Below are 23518 nucleotides of genomic sequence, written 5' to 3'. Positions count from 1 at the left end.
AATAAATAATAATAATAATAATAATAATAAATAATAACCACATGCCGCCCAGCCACTGTATAAATACGGCGGCAGGGCGGCACGGCTGGGAAAAAGCACGTTTTAAAACGTGTGTTTTGTAAACAGGTAGGGGGCGCGCCGCCGCCCTACCTGTCCCGCCGATCACAGCCGCGGATGTCAGTCGCCGGGTCACAGCCAGTCCTTACCGGCTATATCCCGGCGATCGGCGGCAATCGCTGACAGAGCACAGCTGCAGTAGCTGTGTTTTCTGTCAGTTCCCTGACAGCTACAGGACACGCTGAACGGGACAGAAGAGTTTCTCTCTCCCGATCAGCGGTGTTCCCTGCAGTACACACCCCCGCCCCCAGTAAAACACTCCTCTCACACAGTTAACCCTTTCCCTGAAAAATAAAGTGAATCCCTTCCTCCCCAATGCCATTAGTACAGTGTCAGTGTTTTGTTTTTTTTGCACTGATCACTGTATTGGTGTCACTGGGGATGTCAGTGACCCCAAGTCAGTACCCCCCAATGTCAGAATGTCCACCGCAGTCCCGCCATAAGTCACTGATCGCCGCCATAAGTCGATGATCGCCGCCATTATTAGTATAAAAAAAAAACTAAAAATCCCAGTATCTGTCCCGCCATTTGTAAACGCTATAACTTTCATGTAAACCAATTAATTTACACATATTGGGTTTTTTTTTTAGCAAAGACATGTCGCAGAATGCATTTTGGCAGAAATTTATGACTAAATTTGATTTTTACATTTTTTTTTTACTGGACATGTTTTATAGCAAAAAGTCCAAAATATTGTTTTTTTTTTCCTCAAAATTGTCAGTCATTTTTTTTTATAGTGCAAATAATAAAAACCGCACAGGCAATCAAAGACCACCGAAAGAAAGCTCAATTTGTGGGGAAAAAAAAGATGTAAATATCATTTATGTACCGTATTGCATGACCGCGCAATTGTCCGTTAAACTAGCGCAGTGCTGTATAGCAAAAAAAGGGCGTAAATTGCAGTATTTATACCATAGTTTGTAGACGCTATAACTTCCACACAAAGCAATCCATATACACTTATTGGGATTTTTTACCAAAAACATGGAGCAGAATACATTTTGGCCTAAATTTATAACCAACTTTGAGTTTACTATATATTTTTTATAGCTGAAAGTAAAAAATATTGTTTTTCTTCAAAATTTTTGGCCTTTTTTTGTTTATAGCGTGAAAAATAAAAGGCGCACAGGTGATCAAATACCACCGAAAGAAAGCTCTATTTGTGTGAAAAAAAGGACGTAAATTTCGTTTGGGTGCAGCATTGCATGACCGCGCAATTATCAGTTGAATCAGTGCAGTGCCGAGTAGCGAAAAGAGGCCTGGTCATTAAGGGGGGTAAATCCTCTGGAGGTCAAGTGGATAATAAATAACAATCTCTGAGCAATAGAGAAGCTTAGGCTGTGTGTATACTTACTGTAGTATAATAATAATAATAATAATAATAATACTTACTCTCTTTAGGAGGTCACAGAGGTCAGATTCAAAAAAGTCCGGATAATCTGGATCCATGGAGATGATCCTATTTTTCACTTTGTTGAAGGGGTGTTTGCCAGACGCCATCTCGTACACTATTACTCCAAGGGAGAAATAGTCAACCATGGTGAAGTAATCCATGTTTTGCAAGACCTGTAGAAACACAAGGGAGAAAAAATTGTATGAGACAAAGATGACAACATAGTGACATTTGTGATGTGTGAAGCTCATGGAGGAATGAAATCGTGATCAAATAAGCATGACATTGAGGTGGAGCTTGTGAACATTGGAGGAGAGGGGCTTAAAGTGGATGTAAACTCAAAACGTTTTCTTGGTTTTTTTTTTTGGACGAAGCAGAAAAGTGTCAAATACTCCTTCTAGGTTATTATTTGTTTTGGGGTTTTTTTTGCTGTCTACCACTGGGGACATTTCTTTTCACCTTCTGTTCCAGAAATGCAACAGGAAGTTATTTAGAAATTTCCCTGTGTGGGGAATTCTCTTTTACAGAATTGTCCCCAGAACAGGTATCCCCATTTCCCCTTTACTCTTGTTCTGGGATGAACTGTAACATTTTGGAATTCACTCTTACGATTTTTCTCAATGACAATGGTCACCAGAACAAATAGAGGAGTGAATCTACCCAATGGGGACACAGATAGCAAAAAATGTTTAACAGTCTAAAAACGTTCCCTACTCCTACCAAACAAAAAGCAAAGATTTGCCTAGAGGTACGCTATAACTGTCCATTTTAAAGTAGTTGGATGAAGGTATATGGACTCCAATAGCTCAATAGTCACACTCGCTCTCCGTGTTTAAGAGAAGAAGGAAAACAGCAGGAGAGCAATTACTGAAGGTTTTACCCCATTTGTATGTGTGAATCGGGCTGGACCGATCTATCCATCCACACCGGGCCTCATTGTCCCCTACAAAGAAACTCCAACACTGCTGCAGGTCTCAGAACTCCCCACCTTTTGTTGGGGCTATTGCTCTGTCCTGGAAACCCATTGAAAGCAACTGGGGCACCAGTGGAGACATTCTTCATTTAGTGAAAGTGGAGCATCCATTTATTTCTTCTCTATATCCAATGATGATAAATGGTATATCTTGATAAATATTACAATTAAGTCTGATATTAGACTTATACTTACTTCTGGGGCCATGAAGGCTGGTGTCCCCGCATAACCACTGATTCTCTTCGATTCGGTGACTCCTCTCACTGCTGTTCCAAAATCTGCAATTCTGGCATGGCCGTCGCTGTCTAAGAGGATGTTTTCCGGCTTCAGATCTCTGTGAACGATCTCTTTGGCGTGCAGGAATTGCAGGCCGCATAGAATTTCCGCTGTTAAATTCCTGATAGAGAAAGAAATACATATATTAGCACTGAAAATCTTAACAGACCAGCTAAAGATGAAGTGACTTTTACGTAGAATTCATAGGGGTATTGATGGATGGGCTTAGTTGGAGGGGCCTGGCTAGGTCACATCCTGTCCTCAGTGATCAGCCTCTCCCAACTCCAAAGTGACCCTGACATCAAACTTACCTTAATCTGTTCACTTGTAGTGGAGCTGAAGAATTTATCAGTTGATAGAGATCCCCTTTACTCAGATACTCCATAACAAAGACAAGATGAGTCTGTAAAAAAGATGAAAACAGGTTAGATTATAGACATTCACTTTGTGGAGGAATATATGGAGACACGCACACCGGCATACAGTGCAGCGTGGCATCTTTACTAAGTGCTTCCTGAGGGAATTCTGAAAAACTGCACATAGAAGAAATGTAAGCCGCCATCACTGGACTACTTTTATCACAATATTAATTTTGTCTTGCTGTAAGGGTGATCCAGTGACTTCCATACTTTGGTTCACCATCCTAGAAGATGCATGTAGATCAGGAGTCCTGACTTCTGTCTTGCTAGCTGCAAACTTGTCCTTGCTGAGTGACTCAAGGTTTTGAGGTCAGAGACAGCCAGGCAGCTATCAATGTCTAAAGTCAGTAATGACAGCCTCTCAGTACATGGTTTCTTGAAGGAAAGCCTCTACTCTGTACAGTTTACTTCACTAATCTCCAGCCTTGTAAGAAGCACGCTAGAGTTCCTCTCTTACCTTTACTGCATTCCTCTGATCTACAGCCAGAGCCCCCAGAAAAGCATGGTGTGGGAATCAAGTGAAGTTTCCTTCTGCCTCTTTAAATTTAGCACTTAGTGCCTAGAGGACTAGCTGACAGGTCCAAACACTGTCATCTCATTGGGCAAAGGGATGCTTATCCTTGTGTAAAGTTTTGACTCCCAAAAAAGTCACTATTTACATAACTATTGTAGGGGGTCTGTATCAGTAGTGGAGCACAGTACTGGGAAGAGAAGAAGAAATTAGTAGATGAAAATACTTACCTCTATCTGGAATGTCCCATACAAATGGGTAAGATACGGGTTCTCTCTGCATTCTTCTAGAATGTTTCTTTCATTAAAAGCAGCGCAGGGATTAGAAAGCAGAAGTTTCTTTTTTCTGATGATCTTCACTGCCACCTTTTGGCCAGTGGTGGTATGGGTGGCCAACGCCACTTTTCCATAGCTCCCCTGTCCAATAACCTTATGGAAGGCAAAGCTTTCCACAGATAGTTTGTGTGACTGGCTGTTGCTGACACTGCTGGATGGGACCAGTTCAGTTTTTGCAGCCTCAGTGCTGGATAGGCTGTCTTCACTTTGCCGGTCCTCCTCAGTCATAGATGGTGTTGTTGCCTCCCTGTCACTGGTGGATTGAACCAGTGCAGTATTCTCACCCTCAGTGTTGGAGGTGATGACTGCACTTTGTTGTTCCTCCACAGTCTTAGGTGGTGTTGCATCTCTGTCACTGGTGGATGAAACCAGTGCAGTATTCTCACCCTCAGTGTTAGATTGGGTGACTGCACTTTGTTCCTCCACCTTCGTACGTAGTGCTGTTGCATCTCTGTCACTGGTGGATGAAACCAGTGCAGTGTTCTCACCCTCAATGGTAGATGGGGTGACTGCACTTTGTTGGCCCTCCACAGTCATAGATGATGTTGTTGCATCTCTGACACTGGTGGATGAGACCAGTGCACTGTTCTCACCCTCAATGGTAGATGGGGTGACTGCACTTTGTTGGTCCTCCACAGTCATAGATGATGTTGTTGCATCTCTGTCGCTGGTGGATGAGACCAGTGCAGTGTTCTCACCCTCAATGGTAGATGGGGTGACTGCACTTTGTTGGCCCTCCACAGTCATAGATGATGTTGTTGCATCTCTGTCGCTGGTGGATGAAACCAGTGCAGTGTTCTCACCCTCAATGGTAGATGGGGTGACTGCACTTTGTTGGCCCTCCACAGTCATAGATGATGTTGTTGCATCTCTGACACTGGTGGATGAGACCAGTGCACTGTTCTCACCCTCAATGGTAGATGGGGTGACTGCACTTTGTTGGTCCTCCACAGTCATAGATGATGTTGTTGCATCTCTGTCGCTGGTGGATGAGACCAGTGCAGTGTTCTCACCCTCAATGGTAGATGGGGTGACTGCACTTTGTTGGTCCTCCACAGTCATAGATGATGTTGTTGCATCTCTGTCGCTGGTGGATGAAACCAGTGCAGTGTTCTCACCCTCAATGGTAGATGGGGTGACTGCACTTTGTTGGTCCTCCACAGTCATAGATGATGTTGTTGCATCTCTGTCACTGGTGGATGAAACCAGTGCAGTGTTCTCACCCTCAATGGTAGATGGGGTGACTGCACTTTGTTGGTCCTCCACAGTCATAGATGATGTTGTTGCATCTCTGACACTGGTGGATGAAACCAGTGCAGTGTTCTCACCCTCAATGGTAGATGGGGTGACTGCACTTTGTTGGTCCTCCACAGTCATAGATGATGTTGTTGCATCTCTGTCTCTGGTGGATGAAACCAGTGCAGTGTTCTCACCCTCAATGGTAGATGGGGTGACTGCACTTTGTTGGTCCTCCACAGTCATAGATGATGTTGTTGCATCTCTGTCACTGGTGGATGAAACCAGTGCAGTGTTCTCACCCTCAATGGTAGATGGGGTGACTGCACTTTGTTGGTCCTCCACAGTCATAGATGATGTTGTTGCATCTCTGTCACTGGTGGATGAAACCAGTGCAGTGTTCTCACCCTCAATGGTAGGTGGGGTGACTGCACTTTGTTGGTCCTCCACAGTCATAGATGATGTTGCATCTCTGGTGAATGGAACCAGTAGATTGTTCTCACCCTCCAGGGTGGTGTTGACGCTCAGAGATAGTGTATTGTTTTCTCCTGGAGAGGGAAAAAAATGTTATTTTCTTTTTGTTATACAAATCTTTGGACATTTAAATGTATTTTCTTTAACATATGTATGTGAGTGTCATCTGTGTCATGAAAATAATTTGTGTTGAACGTTTGAAAAATATACGTTCTATACATATGGACGATATTGTTGTTGTCACCCTGGGAGTCCATTCTCAGCACATGGCTTTTTCTGCCAGAACACGTGTATGCTAGTCTTATGAAGCCCCCATGACATCCGTAACAGCTATTCACCCCCTAAATATCCAGACTTAAACTTTGAGGCCACCAAGAGATAGACATCACAATGTGATCTCTCACAACGCTGAGAGCTTAGTGCCAAAGACCACTGATCTGCTAGAAGGGGGGGGGGCGCCATATTGGTTCGATATGTATGCAGGCTGTGCTGTCTGCTTAGTAGTGCTTGTGCTTCAGTGTTGCTTCCTGTCAATGCCATTTCACCATTCTGCTAAATCCTACATAATAATGATCCCAGTATTCTGTTTTTGGTTCAGTTTCAGTAGATATATATATATATATGTTGGCTTTAGAGTCCTAATTCAAAATGGTGATGGGATCCAACTGTCAGTCTGTTGTGTACACTCCTGGATGCTGGGCAGCCAATCCTGCACACCTGATACACGTCTCCTGCAGACCAACTGTCATCTGTTAGAGTGGGCAGTGACCTCCAGGTATGAACTGTCCCCCATTGGAAGTTCCCTCTATTGGCAGCCCCAAATTTTGGATTTTTCTAACGCTTTCTAACCCGGGGCCAGCAGTCATCAGGGACAAATAAAAAGGTCGAATCTCATTATCGATGACAAAGCATTAAACTCTGACTGAGGCTCTAACCCTTCCCTCTTCTATTCAGTGACCTCTCCATGTGTAAATAGCAGTGACCCCAATAAATCTATGTTTGGGTGACAAAATCTCCCTTCAGTGCCTTGCATTATAGTTAACAAATATACTACTTACTTTCAGCGTCGTCCTCTCTGGCTTTCGATTTAAAACAAGGGCAGATGGTGTGTAGAATTGCCCTGAACCCCCGCCTAACTGCCTTACATGCACCCCTACGGGGGGCTTTGTGCTGGTCAAGGGCCTGGCGGTCCCCTGTTAAGGGTTCCACTTTTGATCGCATAACTGAATCTTCTTTGTTGGTATTCAGAAGATCCTTTGACTTTTGAAATGTTCTCTTGCAATGAAAACGCTTCATTATGAAATAATGAGAATCGTCTCTTAGAGCAACAGAATTCGCTTCCTCTCCACTCACAACACTCCCAGCGAATGAGCCTCAGCTGCTGCTAGAGCTTCTACTAGAGTTTCCGCCAGGGTGGTCACATGACCTTTTGGCCACGCCCCTTTTTCAAAATTTAACCCCTTGCTGCCCAGGTACAATTTTGACATTTTTCACACACTTGTTAATATCAGCATTTTTAGCAATTAGTGTATACATGGATATAGATATAATTTTTTTTTTTTGGGTGACAATATATTTCCCTAAAAGTGGGGACGTGATATTGGTTCATTATGTATGCAGACTGTGCTGTCTTCTTAGTGGTGTTTGTGTTTTAATGTTATAATAATGATCCCAGTATACTGTTTTTGGTTCTGTTCAGTAAATATATATATATATGTTGCCTTTAGAGTCCTAATTCAAAATGGTGATGGGACCCAACTGTCAGTCTGTTGTGTTCACTCCTGGATGCTGGGCAGCCAATCCTGCACACCTGATACATGTCTCCTGCAGACCAACTGTCATCTGAAGGAGTGGGCAGTGACCTCCAGGTATGAACTGTCCCCCATTGGAAGTTCCCTCTATTGGCAGCTCCAAATTTTGGATTTTTCTATCACTTTCTAACCCGGGGACAGCAGTCATCAGGGACAAATTAAAAGGCCGAATCTCATTACCGGTGACACAGAAAGCATTAAACTCTGACAGAGGCTCTAACCCTTCCCTCTTCTATTCAGTGACCTCTCCATGTATATATAGAGCTACTACTAGAGTTTCCTCACTGTGGTCACATGACCTTGTTTTGGCTGTAACTGACAAATGTCATATTTCGGCCACACACCTTTGTCAGAATGTAACCCCTTGCTGCCCAGGGTCAGTTTTGAGATTTTTCACACACATGTATTTTGTGTTAGGGGGGGAACGACAATCCGTATATTTCCCTACAGTTCCGTGCATTATAATTGACTACAATTATTTTATTATTTTACAATAATTGACTAGACAATTATTTATCTACCATCAAGTCACTTGTGGCCTTTTTTCTGTATACTGTGATAGTACTTATTTATATGACGTTGAGATTTTTCACACACGTTAGAAGCAGAATTTGTAGCTATCCTAATGTAATATCTCACTGCGCTAAGATCTTTGTGCCAAAGACCACTGATCTGTGATAGCCCCTAGGGGACGCCATATTGGTTCATTATGTATGCAGGCTGTGCTTCCTGCTTGGTAGTGCTTGTTCTTTAGGCCTCATGCACACAGGTCATTTTTGTAGCCCCTTTTTGTACTGCTTCCAGACGGCCCTCCATGTTACCCCATGTCTCCATGCTCACATAGACTTTTAGAAGCTTTTAGTAGCAGTAACATTTACCCGCAGGAAAAAAACCCAGCACCAGCGCATCCAGGAGCAGCAGCTTTTTAGCAATAAAAACGCTTGGTGCGTGTAAATGCATCTAAATGCTTGTTAACGCTAGGCACGTGTAGCGCTTGAGCATTCATTTATTTCAAAGGCCAGGATAAATTATTATCCTGGCTAATGAAATGAATTAACGCCCAAGTGCTTGACGCTTGTAAACATGCCGAAACGCGTGGAAAAGCGTTAGCCTCTTTGACAAGCATGAGGTTTTTTTCTGCCAAAATGCTGCTGCCAGGAGGAGGAGTGTTTTAAATATGTCCTTTGTACACGAGGCCTTCATGTTGTTTCCCCTCAATACAATTTCACCATTCTGCTAAATCCTGAATAATAATGATCCCAGTATTCTGTATTTGGCTCTATTTCAGTATGCAGCAGTTTGTGTATTTATATACCTTGCTTTCACAGTCATTGTTCAAAATGCTGATGGGACCCATGGGTGTTCCATCAGGGCTCTCAGGGGTCACAATTATGACCCCGCTCATGCTTTAGGGGGGCCCGTGATGTCTCCCTGTCACTATCATGAGCAAAGAGGAATCCAGAGCAAAGCAGAAGCTCCAAGCTTTTGGCTCCATTTTGAAGTCCTGAGCCAGAGAGTAGCGGAGGAAGGATGGGGTGAGGCCAGCCCTGCTAGGCGGAGAAGTGTCAGTACTGACAACCAGGCGGGGATGGACACCGAGCTATCATCAGGCTGAGCGAGGGGGAAGGAGGAGGAGAGCACCGTCCAGGAGCTGGTACTCCTGTCTTTGGGGAGGTAAAAACAATACCACACACCACCCTACCCCTCCCCACAACTCCTGCTGACACTCACACAAAAATTCTCACAAAATCCTGTAACACCTCCTGAGGGGCCCCCGAGGTACTGCGAGCTCCAGGGGCTGCAGATTTGACTGTGACAGTTTGAGCAGGATGAGAAGTGGGGAATCTGGATGGGTTTTCTCCGGGTACTCCGGTTTCCTCCCACACTCCAAAGACATGCTGGTAGGTGAATTGACTCCTGTCTAAATTGGCCCTAGTAAGAGCAGCTGATACACCTGATACATGTCTCCTGCAGACCAGCTGTCATGTGAAGGAGCGGGCAGTGACCTCCAGGTATGAACTGTCCCCCATTTGAAGATTCCCCTCTATTAGCAGCTCCAAATTTTGGATTTTCTCATCACTTTCTAACCCGGGGACAGCAGTCAGGGGGAAACATTGAGAGGCTGAATCTCACTTACAGTGACACATGAAGCATTAAAACCTGACAGGGGCTCTTAATCGTCCTCCTCTATCCAGTGACCCCACAATGTGTATATGCTTCCAAAACTGAAGTGGTCTTTTAACCCCTTTTTTCATGACTTTTTGCTTTTGAAGCCTTGTTGCATCCATTTTGGGGACTTTGATTGGATAGTGGCAGTCAGCAGATCTTCCCCTCATTTACAAAGATCTGGAACAACTGCACTTGCAGAGTGCACAGTCTATTCACCTTTAGTAAATCACCCCCGTTGTGTATATAGCAATGACCCCAATAAATATATATTTGGGTGACATAACAACATATTTCCTTACAGTTCCTTGCATTATAATTGACAAATATTCAATGTCCCCTCTGCGTGTTTCTCTTGGGTTTTGTCGGTGAATTTCAGGGGCAGGTAGTGTGTACAACTGCCCTGAACCCCTGCCTGATGGCCTTACATACACCCCTATGAGGGGCTCTGGACTGTGCGAGGGGCTGGTGGTCCCCTGTTAAGGGTCTCAGTGAATCTTATTTGTTGGTTTTTAAAAGATCCTTTGACTTTTCATCTTTTTTCTTCCAATGAAAGTGCTTTATTATGAAATAATGAGCAAAATCTCTCAGAGCAACACAATTCGTTTCCTCGCCGCTCACAGCAATCTCAGCAAATGAGCCACAGCTGCTGGGAGAGCTGACACCTAGTTTACAATATGCTAATGAGGTCACATGACCTTGTTTTGGCTGTAACCCACAAATTCACAATTTAACTCCTTGCTGCCCAAGGACACTTTGGACATTTCTCACACACTTATTAATATCAGCATTTTTTTGGTAGAATATTACTTCTAATACTCAAACATGATATATTTTCTAAAAGCAGAGAGCCTGGAGAATAAAATGGTGGTTGTTGCAATTTGTTATGTTGCATGATATTTGAGCAGATGTTTATAAAATGAAAATTTTCAGGAAAGAAATACATCCATTAATGCATTAAATGCACTTTAGTGCACACAAACAGAATATAGAACCCATTTTTTTGGTAAAATATAAAAGATGATGTTGAGTTGAATAAGTGTACACCAAACATGCCAAGATTTAAAACTTTACACACACAAAACAATTTTTGTAAATCTATTTTATTTAAATGTATTTATTACTTTTTAATAGTTTTTTTTAAATACACTTCATTGATTATACCTATAGGACCAGTCGGAAAAATCCTAAATTACTAAGACTTGAGAGTATGACATCTGATTGGTGGATGTGTGATGTCTGCAGTCATTATTATTTCCAGATCAGCTCTGTATGGGGGAAGGGTAAGGTCCGAGAGCTCACCAGAACCTCTATATTGTTTTGTATCACATTGGTGTCACTTCATCACAGAACACCTTACCACACCCCCTGCTCCTCCTTCTCTCTACCCCATCACCGCCCACATCCTTATATCCAGACCTACAGTGCACATCTTTCACCCCACCCACTACCTTCTATTTAGCCCTACATTGTACCACACTGCCCTTCTCCTCCCATCCAAACCTGCACAACACATCGTCCGCCCCTCCCTCTACACCACACCACACCACTCGCCTCTTCACATTTAGACCTGCACAGCACATCTTTCACTCAGCTCTGCCCAAAGTTCTTAGTGTGATGACCAGGGGTGGACTGACAACTCATGGGGCCCCCGGGCAATAGGAAATAATGGGGCCCCCGTGTCCTTGCCCAAACTCAAAAAAGCCTATGAAAAAGGTACCAGGGGCATCTCATGGGGCCCCTAACTGACCCCAGGCCCTCGGGCAGTGCCCGAGTTTCCAAATGGTCAGTCCGCCTCTGGTAATGACCCTTCGCTCCCCGCCTATTCACAGATTCTACACAGCAGATAAAAAAAAAGTGCATTTATTTATTTATTTTCGGAACCTGGAAAGCAATGCACCATAGATCAGCAGATTGCTGGTGCCATACAAGACTCCTGCAGACTGTTAATGTACATGTTATACCCTGAATATGGATGTAACATGTTACAAAAGGTGAATCTATCCTGACACCAGTCATATGAAAAGTCTGGTACTGCCTCCCTTCTGGAAAAACTATGTGTTTGCCTCTGTCTGGTTTTAATAATTTTGCGTCAAAGACCATGTGTGCTGAAAATGGATGACTATACATGTTCCACGTCAATCAAAAAACTCTGAATTGTTAGCATTCACATAAGAAGCTAAAACTGCAGAAAGAACTTTATTCTGGATCTAAATCCTATAAGGATCAGGGCTACGAGGGGTTTAACCCTGCTACATTCTAATAGGTCCATATAAAGGAGTTCAGTTTCTCAAGCAATATTTTAAACATGACTTTGATCCAAACCAAAAGGAGCGAGTCAGAGAGGAAATGCAATGAATACTCTGCGACTGACAGTGTCCTGTGTTGGGTTGTCATTCCTGATCAGAAAGAGATACAGAAAAATGCAGACGGCACTAACGCCTTGTCTACCAAGGTATGTTTATACAGTGGAGGATGGGACTGTAGTAATTGTGCTATTAAGAAAGGGGGGAGATTGATCTCCTCTGCACTTAATGAACCTGGAAGCAACATGCATTATGCAGGAGAGATATTGGGGGTCTAATAGACCCCTGATGTCTCCATATAGAGGACTTGCTAATACCCCCCCCCCCCAATCCTATCATATAGGGGACTCGTTTAGCCCCCTTGAGAGAGCAATAAAGTTTAGAGAAAAAAATATATAATAGAAAAAATAAAAGTGCCCCCATACACACCTGAATGCAAACATAGGGAACAGGTATGTAGACATAAATTTCTCCACACGTGTGCGGTATCACCAGGAATGTTGGCATAAGAGCAATAATTCTACAGTCATAATTCATGTTTAACTGTAAACTGATAACCTATAAAGGCTTCCAAGGTGTCACTTAAAGACAGTTTGGGGTACTATAGATTTATCCATGTTATCCACCCTCGATTTCAGTCTATCTATAGCAGCAGTGGCAATTTTCTTGATATACAGTAGGATGCCTCAAGTGTGACCCCTGGCATCCCCAAAGGGCCGCATGCACCCGCTGGGCCACAGGTTGGGCATCGAGAGACCTTCAACTCACCACACATTACAATCTGAATACACAATCTTTGTACAATCTCTCTTTTAAGGTTTACCAATACTTTGTCATATGAAGACAAACTATCCATTCATGTTTTATCCAATCAGGCAGACTCTTGCACTACATAGGTGTTGGAAGATCTATAGGAAATTGTACAATCAGATTGTAATATGTGTTTTAAAGGGTAACTCAACTTTGTGGGGAAAAAAATAACAAATAAAAAAAAAATAATAATATAACGTACAGTTATACATACAATACAATTTCGACACAGGTCATATTGTAATTGAATGATAATAAAATTGACCTTACCTTTTCAATCTGCAGTTCCATCATTTTCTGTAAATTGCAATATGGTAACCTGGAGGTGTCCTGTACACAGATGGTGTACAGAACGTCCCCAAAAAACATAATTTCCTGCTTGTGTGATTGGCTCACGGATATTCCCAGAAGTCTGCACTAAGATACAAGTCAGATTTTGGTCATCCCCTTTACTAATCTTTGCACATTGATTTTGTTCTTATAGCCTGGCCTGGTACAAGTGGGGAGTTGGAGAAGTTCAGAACGGAGTGTTTGTGCCCAATGTGTGCTATGATAAATCCAGCCAGGCGTCTGCCTTCTGCTACAACCCAAACTGTAAGTACTACTCATCAGAAACATACTGATTCAAATCCAAAATCAAGGCAATTTCACACTTTTAATATGGCGACACACATTTACTGCTGAATGTTTTCATAGTCTAAGACCCTTACAAACAAGACACTTAAGGTTCCCTTTTTGATAAAAAATGAAAAGGTGAAGGAACTTCAGGCATCTTGGGCACCCCTCTGGATTTGCTGCACATAGCGCCCAGAGCTGCCAATGTAGCGGTCCATACACCATGGGTGAGTATCCATCATAATGTTAGAAATGGTAAGCATTTGTTAGTCAGTGTGACCATGTGACTTCCCTGACCAATGAGAAGCACTTTTTTCTTCTGGGACACCTTACTAGAAGAAGAAGCCTCAGTTGCACTTCTTATTGGTCAGCACTGTCCATCCATTACTATGGATACATACTTTGAGCTGTGTATTGTGATATACGGACCGCTACAGGAGCAGCATGGGGGCTGCTATGTGCCACTATGTGCAGTGGGGTCTGGAAAGTTGTCCAGGAAATTTGGATTTAGTCCAATTTTTTCATTTTTCATGAAAAGGTACACTTACTCTCTAAAGAGACCCTGTCACCAACCTAAAAAAAGTAGTAGCACAGAAAAAGGTATTTTTCTTACTCATTGTTTGGTTTGGTTATAATAAATCTGAACTCCAGGTTTTTGCATAGTAACATTAGTCCAGCTTGGACCAAAGTCAGTATGCATATTCCATACCTGGTTGATCCCTGTGGAAGCGGAAATCACTACAGTAGCTTCCATGATCTTGCTGTCTTCCAGATCCCGTGCTGAGCAGCTGCCCTGCTGCATAGTGAACATAGGGGGTCACTTGCTTGGCATGGACACCATTCAGAGAACAGTTTGCACATTCTCAGTGCATGCAAAGTGTTCTCTAATTGAACAAGTTGGAGAGGCACCTTTATGATCTCCACCTCATCTAATTGTGCAATATGCTTCTGAACGTCCTAGAAAATTCCACTACTCCAGGAAGAGTCCATTCCTGAGCTCAGCCCCCTCCTTCCTTGCATGTCATACCCCTCTATTCTATATCTAATTACTGTCTGTGCTGGCCTAGCTCCTCTGGCCCCCTTCCTCAACTTCCTACGTAGCCTTTTATGTAGCGGCTAGAGGAAGAATGAAGGGCAATACTATAAATTGTCACTTAGGTGACAGCTCTGACTCTGCTGTGGATGCTGACATCACATCCAAGAGGGTGGGACCCAGCAGTAGTTTCAGGGCTTTTGAATGTCTACACAAGGGAGGCTATTACAGGCAAATAACATGCTTAAAACACGTAAAATAAAAAAAAATCCTATGGAAAATATTTTGTTGAAATGAATGGTCTGGTGACAAAGTCTCTTTAAAGTTTATTTCAAGTTAGTTTTGAATAAATTGGGAAGTGGTTTGAGCCTCTGTTAGGCTTTTATTGCTGTGAATCACTGGTAAGATTTTTTAATCGCTTATGGCGGTTCACACCATGAATAACACAGGAACGCACTGCATGCAAAACGCACTCTATTTGCGATCTGCAGCGGGTGTCAGTACAAAGTTAATGACATCCCAAACGCAGTTTGCAAATGTAGTGTGTTTGCACCGAATCACTTGGTACTTTTGTTTTGTTTGTTGTCCGATTGCAATGCGTTTTAAAAAGCACTATATGGGCTTTTTTTCCTCCAATTATACTTACCTAGGTATAATCCGGTATATATTAGTTTAGTTTATTATATAGTATTGCGCTGCATTTTTGTATATAATTATTTGTATGTGGGAACACTTTACATGTTAGCTGCAATATTTGTTTATATTGATTTGGATAGGTCATATTGCACTGTAGGTTTTCACTTATTAGTATTCTATCAGTAAGAGGGGGAAATGTAAGCTCTGCCCATACAGATGCAGAAATTGGCTTCGTTTATTACAGGTATTTATATATCGCCAACCTGTGCTTCCCGGGTGCACGAAAACACCAAGATTGGACGCACGGGCTGGATGCCCAGTGTACATGTAGGGTTCTTACGTATCAATTTGGGGGGACATAAAATGACAGTAACAATGGCTGCTTATACCAGTGAAATTCACTGGTATAAGTAATCAAAGTGAGTCAAAAAATGTATTGCTCCGGTCACAGTATGTTAAACAAAATAATAAAAAAAAATGTAATAAAAGAATTGAAAAAAAACCTTCTTTTTTGTGTTCATACTGTTACCAGTCAGTGTCCTTGATCAGTACCACACCCGTTAAATGATGACGCTTTACTGCACTGGTGAAGGTGTATATATATATATATTAAAAAAATGTACAACTTCAAAAAACTCACATGCCCGATAGTTTGGACTATGTACTTTACAAGAAGGGTCATTTGGGGAATATTTGTACTGTCTGGAGTTTTGAGATCGTCCGTCAGTACATCAGGATTGATCGATATTCAGATATAGATCCCATAGTTTGTGGACTCTATAGCGTTCCTAAAGACAAAATAATATACACAGATTTGGGTTATTTTCACCAAAGAAATGTAGCAAAATACATTTTGGCCTAAATTTATGAAGAAAGATTATTCATTTGCAGAATTTTATAACAGAAACAAAGAAAAATGTGTTTTTTTTTCATAATTTTTGGTCTTTTTTTCATTTATTTTTCATTTATTTAGCAATGAATAAAAAACCCCAGTGGTGATTAAATACCGCCAAAAGAAAGCTCTACTTGTGTGTAAAAATTATAAAAATGTAATATTGGTACAGTGTTGCATGACCGCGCAATTGTCATTGAAAATGCGACTGCCCTGAAAATGGGCCTGGGCAGGAAGGGGGTAAAAGTGCCCGGTATTGAAGTGGTTAAACACTCCACAGCTGAGTAGGTTCCATTCACACCATGCCTGTTGGGCTTTGTTGTGCAATGCAGCGGCAATCTGAAAACCATTGTTCCCAATAGGCCCAGTTCCCACTAACGCACTTTGGGTGGCTGTGCACCGGCTGACAATGAAACCGGCTGCATTTAGAGGGTTAGCTCAGCTTTACTAAAAAACTGCCTATGCAGATAAGGGGCGTCCGTAGGTAAAAACAAACTGTGTGCCTCTGACTAAAGCTGAATAATGCCCTTGCTATAGGTGTAGGCCATTTACATACCACATGAGGCCTGACTGGAATACTCCCAGGGCGTTGCTAGGTGAGGCCTAGTCGTTACCGTGCACCTCCTACATCACAGGAGTGAGGTCTCCAGCACTGAGCTCAGAGCTACTGCATCAGGGAGAGGGAGCGCATGTGAGGGGGTTTGGAAAAGAGAAAAAGCTCATTCCTGTGATGGAGGAGGTGAGAAATAATGACTAGGCCTCGCTTAGCAACGTCCTGGGAGTATTCCAGTCAGGCCTCATGAGGTATGTAAATGGCCTACACCTATAGCAAGGGCATTATTCAGCTTTAGTCAGAGGCACAGTGTTTGTTTTTATCTACAAATGCCCCTTATCTGCGGTAGGCAGGTTTTCCTGTAAGCCCGGTTCACATATATTATTATTATTATTATACAGTATTTATAAAGCGCCCATAGTTCGCTCAGCGCTGTACATTACAAAGGGGGACAGAACATGTGACAGAACAATACCAATACAATGCAAAACATGAGGGGATTGAGGGCCCTGCTCTTTCGAGCTTACAATCTAGGAGGGAGGGGATGCGGACTAGATGCGTTTTGAACCTCATCCGATTTGCATAACGTGAACCAAACCAGTTTTCTATGGAGCCAGTTCACATATGTGAGGGCCGGCCGCAGTGCAATTTTAGAAGGAGTCAGGTACAATTTTCAGTCCGGTTCAGGTGCGATTTCCAGTATCGCACACTTTAAAAATTTGCACCCGAACCCCAGAACGAATTTGCACAAAACTCTTTTTAACCGTTTCCATATCGGGCACTTTTACCCCCTTCCTGCCCAGGCCATTTTTCAGGTTTCAGCACTCTCACACTTTTGAATGACAATTGCGCGGTCATACAACATTGTACCCAAACTAAAATTTTATCATTTTCTTCACACAACTAGAGCTTTCTTTTGGTGGTATTTAATCACCGCTGGGGTTTTTATTTTTTGCTAAATTAACAAAAAAAGGCCAAAAATTTTGAAAAAAAAACACGTTTTTCTTTGTTTCTGTTATAAACGTTTGCAAATAAATAATTTTTCTTCATAAATTTAGGCCAAAATGTATTCTACTACATGTCTTTGGTGAAAATAACCCAAATTAGGATGTGTTATTTAGTTTGTAGCAAAGTTATAGAGTTCACAAACTATGGGATAGATGTGAATATTGATCAGTCCTGAAGTACTGACGGCCAATCTAATTTCTTGAGGTCCAAGAATGTCAGAATAGTAGATATCCCCCAAATGACCCCTTTTGGAAAGTAGACAGTCCGATGTACTTCATAAGAGGCATGGCGAGTTTTTTGAAGTTGTATTTTTTTTTTGTCATAATTTTTCGGAAAATTAAAAAATTTAAATAATTATTTTCACTATTTTTTTTTTTACATACTGTCACCAGTGCAGTACAGCGTCGTCATATAACTGGCATGGCGGTGATCAGGGACACTGGCTGGTGACAGTATGAAAAAAAAATATAGAATTGTTTTTTTTTTTTCATTATTTTTAATTTTTTATTACATTTTTTTCCTTTTATTTACGATTTTTTTCTTCATATTTCACTATGACCAAAGTAGTACAATTTGCATATAGCAAAGAATTAGTTTGCTATAAGCAAGCATTTACCTGAATGACATCGATTCATTCAGGGTTTTTTTTTTTTTTTTGTGCTTAGCTGTGATTTGGCCACAGCTAATCACATGACACAGCTGGGCTGTGATTAGCCCAGCTTGTGCATGTGATTGCTGTGACCAATTACAGCTAAACACACTAGTATACAATGGATGGCATGAATGAAGCCATCCATTGTATACAACTGTCATGTGACCTGCTGTGATTGGTCACAGCAGCTCACATGGTACGGGCAATGGGGCTGGTACTCAGATCTGTCATCGGCCGTCTCCAAGGTACACAGCCGGTGACAGATCACACCACTGCGCGGCTCTGCAGGCGCGCAAACTGCGCATGCCCGGGAGGACGTCATATGAGGTCCACCCGGAATGCTAATGGCTTTTGCCGGCCGCCATTCAGCCATTGGCCGGGCAGCTAATGGTTAAAAATCGTACTGAAACCAGCCCCGCACATATGTGAACCCGGTCTAAAGGTGAACTAACCCCTTAAACGCAGCTGCCGCATACTACAATGTGTCACAGCGCCCTGCAGTGTAAGCCCTGGGTAACACTCATGTAATCTGATGCCTTCCAGAACGCATAGATTGGCATGTGAAGGGAGATAACATGGCTTTCTATAGAGGTCGTTCACACCTACACGCTCCAAACGCAATGCAATTTCGAAGGCCTGGTTCACACCTATGCATTTTTCAGTGCGTTTTCAGTTTTTGCAGAAACGCACTGCAGTCCATTTAACATGGTTTCCTATGGGTCATGTTCATATCTGTGCGTTTTTTGAAAAGAGTCAGGGACTTTTTTCCCCCACGGCAGGTTGCATTTTTGGTTCCATAGACTTCTATAGATACGCATGAAAAACGCTTGCGGTTTTGTTGATTTTTTGTTGGTTTCTGCCACATGACAACATACACCTCCCAAAAATGCATCAAAAACTTGTGTTAAAAAAAAATGGGAAAATAATCAGCTGCATCCTGCATATGTGTGAACCCTGCCTAAAAGGGTCCTGTGCGTGTTTGGTGCGATGCAGTGCGTTCTTGAGCCCCATAGACTTGAATGGAAAAAGCAGTGAAAACACATAGGTGTGCAAAGCCATGCGATTTCATTGTGAGATACACCTCTTTCTAATGTCACAAAATTAGCCAGAACAGAAAGCGCAGCAGAATTGCTTCTTAAATCGCACTTGAAAACGCATAGAAATCCCACCACATCAGTGTAACCAGGGCTAAAAAAAATATATATATTTTCCCTTGTGTTGCGGAAAACGAGCACATCGGATAAGTGCGTTTAACATGCGTCAGTGTGGGCTAATTACAAAGCATGCATCCTCTCTATTTTTCTTCAACTTAAATAAGGGCGTGTGCGTTTAGGTGTGTTCTGGTGCGTTTTTAATGCGTTTTACTGTCGAGTTCAGTGCAGAAAAATGCAGCATGTTTACTTTTTCTTTCTGGAACTGGAGCGCCCTGGAACCGACCTCACTGGTGTGAACGATGCCATTGGAAACCATATAACCTACTATCCATGCGTTTTTGATGCAGAAAAGAATGGACAGCATGTGGTGTGAACTTGGCTCTGACACTAGCTTGACACCTATGCAGGTTGCGATTGCTGCTTTTTTCCTCCATGGTTTGCGCTTTTCACATGGGTTTATAATGCAGTTTGCTTTTTTTGGGATGTGGTAATGTTGCTGGGGGGAGGTGTCTGCTGTCATGCAGGAAACTCGGCAAAAACACGCGTACATTGCTTTTGCTTGCGTTTTTGATGCGTTTCCTTTGAAGTCTATAGAACCACAAACACAACCTGCTGGGGGCAAAAAAAGTCCCTGACCCTTTCCAAACAACGCAGCCACTTGAAAATGCACATAGGTGACCCAGACCCATAAGGAATCATTGTAAATGGACTGCAGTGTGTTTCTGAAAAACGGAAAGCGCGTTGGAAACGCGTCGATGTGAACCTAGCCTCAAGATGATCTGCACAAATCTCAGTCTCCACCCCCCTTCATCTATGTCCAAGCATTACTGATAGCAATATGTGATGACACCAGGGGGCAATGTTGGGTTGGGGGGCCGTGTTTTTTCTTTTCGGCCCCGTGTTTGGCGGCCTCTCACCCTTCCTCTCTCCATAGATGGGCCCAGGGGCGGACTGACAACTCATGGGGCCCCCGGGCAATAGGGGATCATGAGGCCCCTGTGCCCTTGCCCACACTCAAAGCACACTCAAAAAAGCCTATAAAAGGTACCAGGGGCATTTAATGGGGCCCCCTACTGACCCCGGGCCCTTGGGCAGGGCCCGAGTGCTCTAATGGTCAGTCTACCCCTGGATGGGCCGGTTTTCTGGCAGTCTATGAGTGTGAGACACTGCGAGCCAGCAATTAGGGGGGTGTTCAATGGCATTTTCCTGTTCTGTTTGGAGAGGGGGGTTCCCTGTGATTTCTCTCTTTGCCCCTGCATGGCTTCCATCAGTCCAGGAGGAATAGTATCTTAGAATTGACCTTTCATCTCATCTTGCGATGTAACAGGAGCAAAATCTCCCCCCGCCGGGGTCCGATCTAATACTACAAAGGGGCATGTGCAGTTGCTGAAACCTGGGATTGAACCAGGGACCACTAGACCTTCAGTCTAACGTTCTCCCAACTGAGATATTTCAGCTTCTTGATGCCCCAAAGGATTTGTAAGTAGGATCATAATGATGATACCCAGCAGCAGGTACAAGTGGTTTACAACCACTTTAACTATGTCTATTGGGACGCAGCGTCTGCATGGACACAGCCGCGGTTCCCAATTTTGACATTCATGCAGGGGAAAGGGAATCAAACCCAACCCCAAACGCACCTGCACCAACCCGGATATCAAATTATGAGCAATGGCTGTGTCTGTGCAGCCACTGAGTCCCAATAGACATGAATGGCACTGTGTGGGATGCACAGGTATTTCTTGCATCCGTGTAAGGCAGTGGCATTCATTTCTTATGGGTTTTCTTGTGTTGTTTTGGGGTTTTTTTATTTCTTGTGTGTTTAATAGTTTTGGATAATCCCTGTGGCTGCAGCGTCCGACTCTTGTTCGATGATGGTAGTTGTCCTTGGTTGTTTAGTTTCCGTAGTGGCCCATGTCTGCTTGATGTCCATGGTTGCTTGGTTTGGGTTGTTGTCCACGGTTGCTTGGTTTGGGTTGTCCATGCAGCCGCTGCTTCCCAACAGACATGAATGACACTGTGTGGGATGCACAGGTGTTTTGTGCATCTGCGTAAGGCAGTGCCATTCATTTCCTATTTTTGTTTTTCTGTTTTTTGTTCTTTTGTTGCTTCTTTGTGTTGTTTTGTGGTTTTTTGGTTTCTTGCCTGTTTAATGGTTTGGATAAGTCCTGCACAGGCTGCAGCTTCTGACTCTTGCTCGATGTTGTTTTGGGTTTTTGTCCATGGTTGTTTGGTTTCATTGTTGTTGTCCATGGATACTTGGTTTTGGTTGTCCACGGTTACTTGGTTTTGGTTGTCCATGGTTGCTTGGTTTGGGTTGTTGCCCATGGTTGCTTGGTTTGGGTTGTTGTCAGTGGCGTCCCTAGGTGGGTGCAAGCTGCACCCACTCATTTTTTTGAGACAGATAGAGCTTTCTTTTGGTGGTATTTAATCACCTCTGGGATTTTTATTTTTTCCTAAAAAAACTAAAAACCACTGAAAATTTTGAAAAAAAATGTTTTTTCTTAGTTTTTGTTATACAATTTTGTAAATAAGTGATTTTTCTCCTTCACTGATGTGCGCTAATGAGGCTGCAGTGATGGGCACTGATAGGCTACACTGATAGGTGGCACTGATGGGCACTGATGAGGAGGCACTGGTAGGTTGCACTGATGGGCATTGACAGGCATCACTGATGAGTACTGAAAGGCAGCACTGATACATGACACTGATACATGGCACTGATAGGCGGCGCTGATAGGCAGCACTGACTGGCACTGATAGGTGGCACTGACTGGCACTGATAGGCGGCACTGACTGGCACTGATAGGCGACACTGACTGGCACTAATAGGCGGCACTGATTGGCAGCACTGATAGGTGGCACTGATTGGCATTGATAGGTGGCACTGACTGGCACTGATGGGTGACATTGAAAGGCAGATCAGATAGGCACTGATATGTGGCATTGATGTGCACTGGTATGCACTGATATGTGGCATTGATGTGGAACTGATGTGCACTGGCACTGATGGGCATTGGCACTGATGAGCACTGACAGGTGGCACTTCTGGGGCCACATTGATCATCAGTGCCCTGATGATCAATGTACATGTCCCCTCCGCCGAAAGCAGATTACCGGCTCTCCTCTCCTCTCGAGCTGTCAGCGTGACAGCTCGAGAGGAGAGAAATGCCGATAACCGGCATTTCCGTGTTTACATGTGATCAGTGGTGATTGGACACAGCTGATCACAGGACCGAGCCAACATCTTCGGCTCTTTCCGTGATCCGCTGTGTTCGAGGGACACAGCGGACCGGTGATCGCCGCGCTGCGCGCTCCCTGAGCCGCGCATGCGCAGTGAGAATGGTAGGACGTCATATGACGTCCTATCAGAACGAGAGAACCACCTTGCGCCCGTCCTTGTACTATAGGGCGGGCGGAAGGTGGTTAATGGTTTGGATAAGTCCTGCACAGACTGCAGCTTCCGACTCTTGCTCGATGTTGGTTTTGGTTGTTGTCCATGGTTGTTTGGTTTCGGTTGTTGTCCATGGTTACTTGGTTTTGGTTGTCCACGGTTACTTGGTTTTGGTTGTCCATGGTTTGGTTTCGGTTGTTGTCCATGGTTACTTGGTTTTGGTTGTCCACGGTTGCTTGGTTTTGGTTGTCCATGGTTGCTTGGTTTGGGTTGTTGTCCATGGTTGCTTGGTTTGGGTTGTTGTCAGTGGCGTCCCTAGGTGGGTGCAAGCCACACCAGGTGACACCAATCGCACAGTGTGACACCCAGGGGCATATCTGCCCCCAGGCAGAAGGGACAAGGGACCAGGGCTTGGCAGGTCAGGAGAGCTTGTCATAGCTCGGGTGGGAGGCAGGGTTTAGGCAGGGGGCGGGCTCAGCAAGTCTTGAGCAGGGAAGGTGGGCTCAACTTATGCCATCCTGAGTTAATGGCAAGTAGGCTGTCTTACCCTCTCTGTGCTTCCCGGAGCGCTGATTCCCTGCTGCACCCACTGACATCGATAGGATCTAGCACAGCAATGGGCAAACTACGGCCCGCGGGCCGTATACGGCCCGGCGGACCTTTTAATCCGGCCCGCGGAGCTAGGCTCCTCTCACAGTCCGCCCTGAAGTCCCCAAGTCCCCCCTGTGTCAATTCACTTACCTTTGCTCCGCGC

At 43.6% G+C, this 23518-nt stretch overlaps 1 long non-coding RNA gene across 1 annotated transcript in view; it reads left to right on the top strand.

Moving 5' to 3' along the window:
- Positions 1–23518, top strand: part of LOC149456723 (uncharacterized) — a 54274-nt gene that overhangs the window by 19582 nt on the left and 11174 nt on the right. Inside the window, exon 3 of the long non-coding RNA XR_016313819.1 lies at positions 13312–13421. This is a non-coding gene — a long non-coding RNA (uncharacterized LOC149456723). The remainder of the gene's footprint in view (positions 1–13311; positions 13422–23518) is intronic.

Source organism: Staurois parvus, unplaced genomic scaffold (assembly GCF_062004578.1).
Source record: "Staurois parvus isolate SC_StPar_1 unplaced genomic scaffold, SC_StPar_1.0 ptg000350l, whole genome shotgun sequence".
In the NCBI taxonomy this organism is placed as follows: domain Eukaryota; kingdom Metazoa; phylum Chordata; class Amphibia; order Anura; family Ranidae; genus Staurois; species Staurois parvus.
Note: the sequence above shows the minus strand (reverse complement) of the source record. Positions and strands in the feature narration are given on the sequence as shown.